Here is a 14,011-nt window from a genome sequence, read left to right on the forward strand (position 1 = left end):
AAATAAAGAAACAAGAGAAAACTCAAAAAAAACAAAAAACAAAAAAACCCACAAAAACAAAACCTAAACAAAATGGAGGCAAGCAACCTACCAGATATAGAGTTCAAAACACTGGTTACAAGGTTGCTCAAGGAACTTAGTGAGAATTTCAACAAAAAGATAGCAAGCATAAAAAAATAAATAGAAACCATAAAAAAAGAACCAGTCAGAAATTTTGAATACAATAACTAAAAATGAAGAAAGCACTAGAAGGAAATGACCAGCAGACTAGATGAGGCAGAGGATCAAATCAGTGATTGGGAAGATGAGATTGTAGAAAACACCCAATCAGAGCAGGAAAAAATAAAAAATGGAATTTGAAAAATTGAGGATCATTTAAGAGGTATCTGGGACAACATGAAGTATAACAACATTCACTTGAATGTTTGAAGAATAATGACTGAAAACTTCCCTAACCTGGTGAAGGAAACAGACATATAAGCCCAGGAAGCACAGAGAGTCCCAAACAAGATGAACCCAAAGAGGCCCACACCAAGACACATCATAATTAAAATAGCAAAGGGTAAAGACAAAGCGAGAATCCTAAAAGCAGCAAGAGAAAAGCAGTTAGTATCTACAAGGGAGTTCCCATAAAACTGTCAACTGATTTCTTAACAGAAACTTTGCAGGCCTGAAGGGAGTGGCAGGAAACATTCAAAGTGATGAAAAGCAAGGATCTACAATCAAGATTACTGAAATCTTTAAAATCAAAGGACAGATAAAGAGCTTCCCAGAGAAGAAAAAGCTAAAGGCGTTCATCACCAGCAAACCAGTATTACAAGGAATCTTAGAGGGACTTATTTAAGACGGTAAAAAAAAAAAAAATCAAAATTATGAATAATAAAATGGTAAAATCTACATATCTATCAAGAATTACTTTCAATGTAAATGTATTAAATGCTCCATCCAAAAGACATAGGGTGGCTGAATGGATAAGAAAACAAGACTTTTACATACGCTGCCTTCAACAGACACACTTCAAGTTATTTCTTGAAAATGGAAATAGAAAAAAAAGCTTGAGTAACAGCAATACTTATATTAGACACAACAGACTTTAAAACCAAGGCTGTAACAAGAGACAAAGAAGGACCCAGTAATCCCACTTCTGGGTATTTATTCAAAGAAACCCAAAATGCTACTTCAAGGGGGCCTGTGCACCCATATGTTCATTGCAGCATTGTTTACAATGGCCAACATGTGGAGGCAGCCTGGGTGTCTATCAATGGATGAATGGATAAAGAGGAGGTGGTACATATATACAACGGAATATTGCTCGACCAGGAAAGGGAATGGGTTCTTGCCATCTGCAGTGACATGGATGCAAAACAGAAACATATTCATAGATACAGAAAACACTTTGGTGCCAAAAGAAAGGGGCTTCAAAAGGTGGGTGAAAGAAGGGAAGGGATTAAGAAGTATAAATTCATTGTTACAAAGTAGTCATGGGGATGTGAAGTAAAGCACAAGGAATATAGTCAATAATATTGTAATGATTATGTATGGTGTTGGATGGGTACTAGATTTATTTGGGTGATAGGTGGTAGAGGAGTTGGGGCACAGGTGAAAAAGGTGAAGGAATGAAGAAGTACAAATTGGTAGGTACAAAACAGTCCTGGGGATGTGAAGTAAAGCATAAGGAATATAGTCAATAATATGGTAATAACTATGTATAGTGTCAAATGGGTACTAGACTAATCAGGGGAATCACTTCTTAAATTATATAAATGTATAACCACTATGATGTACACCTGAAATTAATATAAAATAATATTGCATGTTAAGTATAACTGAAAAATTTATAAAGGAGAACAAAAGGTGAACGGGAATAAGAGGTTCAAATTTCCAGGTATAAAACAACAAGTCATGGGGATGTAATGTACAGCACAGGGAATATAGTCAATAATATTGTGATAGCGTGGTACAGTCTCAGATGATTGCTGGACTTACAGTGCTCACTTCTTTAGGTATATAAATGTTGAACAACTATGGTGTACACTTGAAACTGATATAATGTTGTATGCTAGCTATATTTGTTAATAAAAATCTTTTTTAAAACATGGCTCATTGTTCATATAAGAATGTAGTGTATGCTTTGCATCTAACCAATGACAAAGTCAGTTGAAATCATTGTGATATAAATAGCTCATAGTTGTAAGAAATGATGGGCGACTGGGTACATGGAGACAAGGAACAATGCATTTAACGGATTTAAATTTAAAATGTAGTTAAACAACTGAAAGGTAAGCATTAATCATTACCTGAGAAACAAATGAATGAAATGTATCAGCAAAATGAACTAAACTTTCAAGAGGGCTATAAACTAAAATCTTCTTGAATTTGGAGAAGCCATAAGAGAAATCACAGAAGAAAATATTAACATGACTGATTCTTTATAAAGTTGAAGAGAAAAACTGTCTTTAATTCACAAGTTCAGAAACTTTTCTAACAAAACGCTTTAATTGATCTTTCTTCTATAATATTTACTTTTAATCTGATTTACTCTGACCTAGGCAATCAAATAAGAGATCTTGAGTTCTCTTCATCAGTCTTCCCACATCTTCATGCAAGTGCTCAAATCCTTGTATTTTACAAATTAAATGTCAGTGTATGTTATTGTGGTATCATATGCTATTGCCATTATAATTTCATAGTCCAAGATGATAAGGTCACTCTAACTTCTTTCTTTCTCCCCAAAATTATTTCATGATAATATGCACAAAATGTATATTTTATAATTCTTTATATAAACCTAACGGTTGTATACAACAAGAAAACAAAAAATCACAGGACAGTTTCTAAAAAGGTTGTTCTCATGTGAACACATACTTGTAATTAATGAATAAAACACTCAAGTTTACTATCATCTTTTAGTCGGCTCAGAAGTACTGTTATTTTCCAAACTTAAGATTCTAGAGTGCACTTTGGCAAATCCATTCATTTGTGTTGTTTATTAAATTCTCTGAGGCTACTGATCCCTGAGCTTAAGTGCCAGAAAAAGACAAAGGAAAAATCATCACAATACTGTAGCCTCAGAAGTTTTTATTCATATTACTTTCTTAAAGAGGACCATTGTTTAAGATCAAAAACATGTCAGTCAAGAATTATGTTGCACATTTAATTGTTGGGATAAAAATTAATATTGAGGCCCAACAGAACAAGAATATTTATCGCGTGATATACCAACCATAAAAAGTATTCCCATCTTTTTCATTGCTTTGCCTTCTTCATGGGCTTAACCCTGCCAAATTATTCCATTTGATTTCAGGGAACTCTCATATGGCAATCTATTTTATTTACTTTATCTTCAATAAAATGGTTCAGTGAGCATTAGCAACTCTGAGACACACGTTTCAGTCTTCGGACAAAGGCGTTAATCTATATTAGACCTACTGTGCTGAGTTGCATCTAGAAAGTGGGATAAGGCAGAGCCGCAGTAAAAATGTGTGTATGGCCTAACCATGGCACAGCCTTTGAGGAAGAAAGCTCTCCCAGGCTGTGCACGTGTGGCTCCTACCAAGCAGTGCTGGGCTAACACAGAAAGAGCTGGTCCCGAGGCTGACAGCTAACAGAGGCTTCAGACTCGGACTGCATTGTACATGCCACCTACAGCAACAGCCCTGTGTTCCCCGGCAGACGACAGTAAACTCTGAACTGCCAACAGTTAAAACTGAGGTTTCCTATTCACCCCTCGGATATCACATAGGGGGGAAAAACCCAGTAAAAACATTCAAGGAAATAGCATTTCCTCTATAACATTTCATACAATTACTAATATAACAGTAGCTGCAGTGGACCTTCCCTTACAAATTTGTATGACATTTTAAATATAGCTGTTGGATGAGATTTTAACCACAAAACAATCAGTAAATTTGATCAACAACTCATTTTGGAAAATGATATCATTAAAGACTAATTCCAAGAAATGTGGGGCAGGACTGTCAGATGCCGTGAAAATGGTTCCCAAAGCACAAACTTTGTGCTAAGTGATGCCGCTTCATATTTGATATGGGCTGTAAAAAGCAGATTATTGTAATGGTGCTCTTCCCAGCAAATAAGACCATTAAAAATGTATTTAATGTTCAGCTGAACTGAAAAAAAGCAGGCCAGTTAAAATTCACATTTTGCTATTTTGTATAATGGCATCAAAAATTTTACTAGTAGATCTCTCCAAGCCACAAATTTAAAATTATAAACGTAAACTTTCCTTCTTTGATATGAACAAGTTTCCATTTTCTTCTTCTTTTTTTAATATAACACAGTATTTTTGCCCAGGTTCTATCATCACAGTATAATCAAGAAGAGTGAAATATGGAACGACAGCTTAATGTGAATTTATTTTTTAAAAATGTTGCTCTATTACTTGCTGATACATACGTCTCAACTCACTTTTCTGGAGATCAAATATATTATTTTTCTAGTGAACTCAACATTTTAAAACATAACACCCCAAATATATGTACATATATCTAGATGCTTCCATGTACCTCTATTCTTTACAATTGTGCGAGGACATTAACGAAGACCAACAGAACACTGATGTGATACATTAGTAGAACAGATTCTGCAAGCTTAGGTCCCATAAGGGGAAGAGTGTGTTTCACTATCCAAACAGCTCTCCTACAAAAGAACCAATGCCAGACCAGCACCCAGACCTATCCAGTCCCAAGTAGACATGACTCGCAACATTGATGTCATCACCAGATAAGAGATTAAAAGTAGTCTCTGTAAAGTATAAAATCAGTATTCCAATCTAAACATTTCACGTTTTCTTCTCACTAGGCTCACTATCTTATAAATATGCATGCCTATCTCATCACATTTACTTACAGACCACATATTCTGTACACTCTTAATCCTTATATTCCACGCAAAGTCCAGGACAATGAGGAAATTTGTGGAAATAATTTGAGGGATGAGATATTATATAATGTATTAATTATCTATTGCCACATGACAAATTAACTACATACTTAGCAGCTTAGAACAAAAAATATTATCTCACAGTTTCTAAGGATCAGGAATCCAGGAGCGGTTAACTGGATGGGTCAGGCTTAGGGATTCTCAGGAAGTTACAAGGTACTGCCAGTTCCTCCCTGTCTGTTGGTCAGGGGGCTTAGTTCTGCACCACATGGACCTCTCCATGGCAGCTAGCCTTTCCCACAGCAAGTCATACCAGAGAGAGAGGAAGGGAGACGGAGAGGGGCTGGGTGGGAGGGAGGCCGGGAAAGAAAAGAGAAAGGACACCCAAAATAGACGTCTGAATAGCTTGCACAACCTAATCTGAAAAAACAACATACCACTACTTGTGGCACATTCTATATGCCTCATAGACCAACTCTGGTAAATATGGGAGGAAAAAACAATGATGTGAAGAGCAGGAGATAGAGATCACAGAGGACCCTTAGAGGCTGCCACCACAGCCCTTCCCCCCAGGCCCAGGTTAGTTACGTTTCTCCCACGTGACATCAGTTCCGAATGTGTTAGTAACAATGGATTCCTACAGGATATTTAAAGTAATTTGAGGTGCACTTCTGATTACTGAGTCAACGTAAGACTGGATAATCTATGAAGAAAACCCTTTGAAATATGGCTCTTAAACTGAATGTGACTCTCAAACTGATCTCTGTTCTAAATCAAGAAGGCATTTTTATATTTAGTGAATATTTAAGTTACTATTATATACAAGGCTTCAGGTGATACAGGTATGAGACTATGCGGGAAAAATCCTGGGCTGGCTAAAGAGGAGGAAAGAAATAGGGAAAATGTAATGGAAGAGGGGCAGATATAAATGTGCTTTAAAGAGAAGGAGAAAGGGAAAGAAACAATAGGATGTGCCCTAGCAACGTGGGGGACAGGTAGTTCAGGGTATGTATATGGGAATAATGGGGAGAAAGGGCTGGGTAGTGAGGCTTTGTCAGGTTCTGGAAAGTATTAAATACCAGAGTAGGCTGTATTTAGTTTGGGGGTGAGCCAGCTTGAAATAATGGATAAATATTAGGCAGAGAAAAATGGCCTATGGGGAATTATACTGTATGCATAACTGAGAACACAATTTTACAATTAGTGACAATATTCCTTTTTTATTAAATATTGCATAATTGTAGAAATCTAATGTAACAGAGTACATGAATTTTAAATCAAGAAATTTAACATGCTGTGGCAGACAGACCCTAGGGTGGCTCCAATGTTCATGCCCTGTGTAATTCCCTCCCCCTACATGTGGGCAGGACTGTGACCTGCCTCTAACCAGCAGAATATGGCAAAAGTTATGGGGTGTCACTTCAGTGATTATGTCAATGCACACATACATGTTCTATACACACACACACACACACACACACACACACACACACACACGGCTCTATCTTGCTAGCATGCAGAGAGGCTCTCCTGCTGGCTCTGAAGAAGCAGCTACGATGTCCACTGCAGGAGAGGGCTGCGTGGACGGGAACCATGGGTGGCCTCTAGGAGCTGAGGACTGAAGTTCCACAACTGCAATGAACTAAATTCTGCCCAAACTCAGTGAATTTGGAAGAGAACTCTGAATGCCAAATGAAAAATACAGCCTGGTCAATGTTTTGATTGCAGTGACGTAAGACGCTGAGCTAAGTAAGCCATGCCTGTTCTCCTGACTCCTGGAAACCATGAGATAATAAATGCATCTTGTTTTAAGGTTTCAAATATGTAATATGTTACACAGCAGTAGAAAACTAATACACATGCTAACCAAAACACAGAGAGCACATTTAATTTATGCTTGCAGAATTAATTCATTGTTACCATTTCTTGGACCAAAGTTAGAATGCTATGCAGGATATTTGCTAGGTGGCCTGGATAATACAATCACCCTTTGAAACTAACATAACAGGGAACAAAACAAAAACTAACTTTTTTGTAATGTTTACTATGCTCTTTATATGTATTTACACACTTAGTCCTCAAATCAACTCTATAAAGTCAGTATTATTATTTCCATTTTCTAGATTCAGAAATTAAGGGTTAGAGACTTTAAATGATTTGCCCAAGGTCTCACATATGGTAGCTTTGTTTTGGAACCATAACTCACTTCTAGGCAACCTGATTTCCACGCTTGCATTTTCAACAACTACACTCCACAGTCTCTCTACTTCCTTGTTTACTCTGCTTGTTTTCCCCAAAATGTCAGCACACCAAGCATCTCAGACGTTGATGCAGCCCGACCTTGGCCACAGCAGCTCCTTGCAGAGTCCACTTGCTTTACAATCATTTGAGAATTAGAGCAAATATTTTGTCATGTATGATGCTGATTTTATTAAGTATTTATAAAACCTGCAGAAATTTTCTATAAGTATCAGAATGAAGTTTATCTCTACTCCACTGAAATAACTAAAACTGATATTTTATTTAGACTTAGTATTTTTACAATGGAAACTGAAAATAATTGTAAATATTGTGAAGTAAAACACACAGACACACATACACTACTCACTTAACTACACATTTGCTCAGATACACACACTCCCAGTTGTAAGTTGTGTGAAACCACATTTTAACTCACATTTCAGAAGTATAACCTAGGGCAGGTTATTTCACCTCTTTTGGGATAAGACTAAACAAATTGTTTACAAATGAGAAGATTCAACCACGTATGCACTTTAGGGACTTGGGGGGGAAGACAACAGGGGAGTGGAAAAGGAAGAAGAAAACTAGTAGTTCTTGAAATCAGCTATGCATCAAGTGCTAAAGTCTTACAATAATCCAAAAACAGTTATATCTGTCCCTCACTGTTTGAAAACTGAGGTTCAAAGATTTCAGGAAATTAACCTAGGGCGATCAAAACAAACAAACAAACAAACAAACAAAAAACAGCTAACAGCAGCTAGCTGCAGGAATATAAACCCATATCCACCTGACTCCCAAGTCCTTGTTTCTCCATCATTTTGCACTTCTCTTAGCATAACACCTCTAGCTCTAGGGCTCGTAAGTCTATATATTTCCAAGAAAAAAAAAATGCTTGTTTTGGAATGTGCTGTTTCATTAAGATGAACCATTGGTATTATGGATATGCATTAGGTATATCAATATGTGGTTGGTCTTCATATAAGAAATAAAAAAACAAAACTGCTACTATAAGCATATGACTAGAAAGAGTCTAATTAGCAAGTTCCAGAAGCAATTTTGAGGACTAACTTCAAACACAATTATGTTTCCTTCTGGGAAGAAGACCCTCTATTTTCTAAAAATCATTTCTTTTCTAAAAATTGTTTCTTTCATAATTCCATGAGTTCATTGTCAAGTAACTCCTGCTTATAAATCTAAAATCCCCTGGCTATTATTAAAGCAAATGTCCTATTACTCAAAAAATGAACATTTAAATATTAAAAGGCCTTACAAACATGGAATCTATCACCCAACCTTTGTCTGTAGTAAGCATAAATTATGTACATAACCTAGAAAAAAAAGATTGAGTGTTAGCAGATATGGGTTCTAATAACACCTAATTATTTATTATTAGCTGTAAAATCCTAACCAGCTATATTCCTTTTTCCAAATCATTTGAATTCTTTGCCTTTTAGTCTCTCCACTTACTAAACAAAGGATAATAATGTCAGCCTTACTACATCATAAGCAATGCAAGAATAAAATTAATGAGTTAAATGATAGAGTAAAATGAAGTAAAAAGATGCCAAAGTGCTTCAAAAACCTTAAATGCTAAATAAATATGGAATCATTTTGTTTGTATGTCTCGCAAAATGATAAAGTTGGTATACATCAAGAAGAAGTGCATGGGCAAAACAGTTGGTGAAACACGTGAGACATATTTGGCCTTATAATTCAAATACACTGACAAATATCTCTCAGGAAGATTGGGAGCGTCCATCTGGAGAAGTTTTAGAAAAGGACAGAACAATGTGGACAGAACGGGGAGAAGCCTGAGGCCTGCTGGTGATGGCGAATCCCCTGGGGAAAGAATCCTGGGGTGGAGTGGTGTGGGCAAGAAAAAAAATTTTGAAAAAGCCAGGGCACCAAGGTTTCCCACTTTTGGGGGGTAAAAACTAGGGAGAGAAACGATTTAAATTCTTCACCTAAAATTTATTTTTGTTTTCTTTTTATAATTATATTATGACACACATGGCCACTTATGACATACTGTTGATTGATACCATCGTTCAATAATGACACTGAAAACTAATTTTTTTCAGAAACATTATACATTGAGTAAGAAAGGGGAATAAAATCTGCATCTCTCGGAAATGCATCTCATCTTGTCTCTGTGGTCCTTGCTTTGTACCAAACAATGCATTTACAGTTTTCTAAATTGACACAATTACCAAGGAAAAGTACCATCAGATTTAAAGAAGTGCAAGATGGAAAAGAAAACAAATGCTTTCTAGCTAGCTGCCTTGCTGGGTCTCAAAAAGTGTATGAGAAAAATCAAACTTTCTAGAAAAAAATTACAAATATGTTATTCTCTTTATTTTCTTACATTTCTAGATCCCCAACAAACTTAATATCAACTGAATCTTAATAAACTAACACTGAAAACATCAGTGTAACAGGCCAGCATAATGGTAACAGAAAATACTCCAAGGGCTTTTCTTGCCTGATCCTTTCAATATTTTAAAACCAAATTCACATGATGCATACATATACTTAAGTTAATTTTCAAAAAGAAAGTGAGACCAAGTTTACTAGGAAGAGAGAGCACAGCAGGAGTAAAATGGGAAGCCCAAGAGAAGAGACAGAGGCAAATAGTCCTCTCGCCATACTTGACATGTCTCTGGTTCACTGATAACACTTTGACCTTTGGGCAAAGATACAGAACCCAAAAATTAAAGAATAAAATAACATTAGAAAAACAGAAATATGCACAATGAAAAAAAGAGAATGATTCCCAAAAGGCCACTTACCTATTTCTTGCAGTTCTCCCACAAGACCTTGAAGTCAACCTTGATATGGAGTACTCAGCAAATTCAGTCCCAACATCACACTAGAGCAGCCCTGTTAACAGAGACAAATCATTGTCACTGCTTTAAAAATCAACTCTGAATTTATGTCATAATTAGTTCAATGACTTCACAGAACATAAAACATATTCAATCTCAAATAAGGATAACTGTTGATGCATTCATTGCTTTTTGAATCTTCAATATGTTTGAAGTATTTTCTACATTTTAATTTAGAGAATTTCAAATCCATTGTTTCATGCAAAGCAAGGACCATGGAGACAGCATGAGATACATTTCCAAGAGACGTAGATTTTATTTCCTACTCTTACATCGCTTTTGGAAGGTTTAAACTTTTGATGATTAATTTTTAAATTTATAGAATAAAATTATTTATGTCTCAAGGTTCCCAAGTGAAAACATGACTGATTTCAATTGCCTCTTCAACACATACTTAATGAGTTTTGAAGGCCTTTATACGATTAACGAATTGGTAGTAAGCATTTTCTCCTTATAATTGCAGTGTAAGGGTTATTACCTTAATACATATTTTAATTTGTATTTTCCGGATCCATTTCCTATTTAAAACCACTCTCTTTTCTAGTCTTTTCCTTCTTCAATCTGAAAGATTCAGCTTATACTTTTCTTCGGCTAAAATAAGTAGTCTGAAGATCCAGTGAAATTACAGGACTTCGTGTTGTATAGATACTAAATGGGTTTGACTTGCTCACCAACACTGATTGACTGGTAATGACCACGTGGAAAGCAGTGTGGATAGTAAATCTGAGTCTGCAGCAGAAAGGAGTCCAGTGGTCAGTTAGCGATGTCTGCCATAGGCACCAAAGGGATGGATGACAGCATACGCCATCTTTGTTGAGCATTTAGACATTTCATTAATTTTATTTAAATAGCTTCCAAACACAGTTGCCTAAAAATCCTTTCTTCCAATAAAATCTTAGTGAGGAGGTCAATTAATTAAACAGATAAAAATGAAGCGTCTGGTTGAATCAGAATCTCAGATAACTCAGGGCCACCACTATTATTTTCCCAGATGCTTTGGGGGGGTATTCCACAAAGCCTGAGGTATTCTGCAAAGCCTAACTTGAAACCATTGTTTTAGTTAATCATAAGTACTAAGGTAACTCAAAGACATAGAAATTAAGTTAATTCAAACTCCTGTTCTTCACATTCTTGCATTTTTTGTGTACTGCTTCTGTTTTTCTTATTTCTCTTACAGATAAAATTTTGCACACGGGCAGGCTCCACTCTTAAATGTTCTTCTGTTAATCTTTCTTTCGTAATTATTTCCTGACTGTTATATGCCACCCAAAGAAACAGATTTCTTTTTTTCTTTTAATTGTATTGTATTTTTTTTTATCTACTCCACCATCTTGGATCTTCTCCAAGCAACAGATTTCTTATTAAAATCTAGCAGTCAAAATTATTTCCTAATTCCATACTGCTTATTTATCTTTCCCACATTCATGGATATCAATTTTTCCTAACTCAATCTATAAATTCTAGAATTAGAAAAAAACCTACAGACCCATTTTAAAAGTATATGCTATAAAAGGCCTATTAATATCTAAGCAAAATTCAAAACAGGAGGACAAATAGAAGGATGCCAAATATTAGGATGCAGGCACAGATGCAAGAATATAGAGTTCAAAAATAAACCCATATTTCAACGACAGCTTTATATATAGTAAGGGTAATATCACAAAGTAAAAGCAAACTTTGGTGGTGATGCATTGTATAGAGAAAGAAAAACAGTCTCAGAATATGACAAAAAATAAACTTAGCTACTTATTTTACACCATATGCAAATTTAGATTCCAGTGAGATTAAACAGTTTTAACGTTAAAGTTACCTTTTCAAAGCCAATAAAATAATTTTGGGCAACTATTTTTGAGATCTAGGAGTAAAAAAAAACAATTCTGAAATGAGACTTAAAACCACAAATAATCAGGCATAAAATTGATGAAGTTGGCAACATCAAAATGAGAATTTTTCAGTGAAGGATACTGTAGATAAATTTTATAAACAAACCAAGAGAATACCTAAAACCAACAAGGAATTAATATTAGAATATACACTCAAAGGAAACTAATAGAAAAGTGAGCAAAACACCAGAAAAGGCAGTTTCTCAGGAGAAGCCAGACTAGTTATCAAGTATAGTTTAAAATGCTCAAAATCACTAGTTATCAGGAAGATGCAAATTAAAAAACCAATGAGATACCACTATACTCGTATGTCATCACAATAGCATAAATTTAATGCTGAGTTCTACCTAATGTTGGCAGGAATACAGAAAGATGTGAGCACTCTCTTGTTTACTGCTAATCAAAGCTTAAACAATACAGTTATTGTTTTTCTTTTTCCTTATTAAATATATTGGGGTGACATTAGTTAGTAAAATTATATAGGTTTCAAGTGTACAATTCTGTAAATACATCATCTGTATATTGCATTGTGTGTTCACCGCCCAGAGTCAGTTCTCCTTCCATCACCATATATTTGATCCCCCTCCCTCTTACCCCCGGTAACGACAAAGCTATTGTCTGTGTCTATGAGTTTTTGCTTCCTTGTTTGTCTTGTTTGCTTGTTCCCTTCAGTTTTATATCCCAGGTATGAGTGAAATCATATGGTTCTCAACTTTTTCTGCCTGACTTATTTCGCTTAGCATGATAATCTAAAGATCCATCCACATTGTCACAAATGGCACTATTTCATCTTTTCTTATGGCTGAATAGTTTTCCATTGCATGTATGTACCATATCTTCTTTATCCAATCACCTATTGAAGGACACTTTGGTTGATTTCATGTCTTGGTCACTGTGAATAATGCTGCGATAAATGTAGGGGTACATATGTCTTTATAAATAAATGTTTTCAGATTTTTGGGGGTAGATACCCAGAAGAGGGACTGTATTTTTAATTTTTTGAGGAACCTCCATACTGTTTTCCAAAGTGGCTGTAAAATGTACATTCCCACCAGCAGTGTATGAGGGTTCCTTTTTCTCCACAGCCTCTGCAACACTTGTTATTACTTGTCTTGCTGATAACAGCCATTCTAACAGGTGTGAGGTGGTATCTCATTGTGGTTTCGATTTGCATTTTCCTAATAGCTAGTGAAGCTGAGCATCCTTTCATATATCTGTAATACCATTATTCTTAAAAGCAATTTGAAAGACCTAAAATTCCTACCCGTTATTTAGGGACTCCAAAAAACTTGTGCAGAACTCTATTGTAGCATATATCAGCTTAGATTTTATTTCCCTTTTTTATTTACCTGTCTTGCTCTCCCACTAGTTTCTTCATGTTTACTACTCAAAATTAAGGTTTGAAATCCATAAGTCAAGAAATAGCAATATGCATATCATTTCAAATTATGGACAGAACTGCCAAAAGCTTGTTACCTCTGGAGAGTGGGAGTGGGAAGGTGAAAAGCAGAGGACTGCTATTTTACATCATGATGAGCATTTAATTCTATTTTTTAACTCTGTGCATGTACATCTTGAATAAAAGTCAAATTTAAATACAAAAAAAATGCAAGCCACTAATTAAAAACATAAAGAACATTTCACCACTGAAACATACAGATTTTATTTAAATAAAACTTTAATAATTAAAGTACATATTATTTTAGTAACTTAAACTTCAAGACAGAAGAAAAGGAACATGTCATAGATTACTGATCACAGTGATCATAAGATCACTTAATTATATACCAAATGATCACTCAAGAACTGAATGATCAGTTACTTCCGTAACAAAAAACTCATGGAAACAACTTAAGCTAGCAAAGGAAAGTAAGATCAATTGGAAAAGGCAAAGCCAGAGCCAGAGAGGCTAATTAGAATTCTCTCAGGCTGGCCGAGTGGCTCAGTTGGTTAAGAGTTGTCTTAAGAGCACGGGCTCTGAGCAACAGGGCCTCTGGTTTGATTCCCACATGGGCCAGTGACGCTGTGCCTGAGCTGAGCTGTCACTGAGCTGCCAACAGGTAGCAGGATGGCTCAGCTGGTGTAACAAGATTGCCTGTTCAA

General features: G+C 35.7%; 1 protein-coding gene across 1 annotated transcript in view; it reads right to left on the minus strand.

Moving 5' to 3' along the window:
• The window catches only part of FOXP2 (forkhead box P2), a 614,071-nt gene that overhangs the window by 384,612 nt on the left and 215,448 nt on the right, over positions 1 to 14,011 (minus strand). The window contains exon 4 of the mRNA XM_019624737.1: positions 9,930 to 10,020. The gene's annotated coding sequence lies outside the window, so the exon portion shown is untranslated. The remainder of the gene's footprint in view (positions 1 to 9,929; positions 10,021 to 14,011) is intronic.

The sequence above is a fragment of the Hipposideros armiger genome, unplaced genomic scaffold (genome assembly GCF_001890085.2).
Source record: "Hipposideros armiger isolate ML-2016 unplaced genomic scaffold, ASM189008v1 scaffold_604, whole genome shotgun sequence".
In the NCBI taxonomy this organism is placed as follows: domain Eukaryota; kingdom Metazoa; phylum Chordata; class Mammalia; order Chiroptera; family Hipposideridae; genus Hipposideros; species Hipposideros armiger.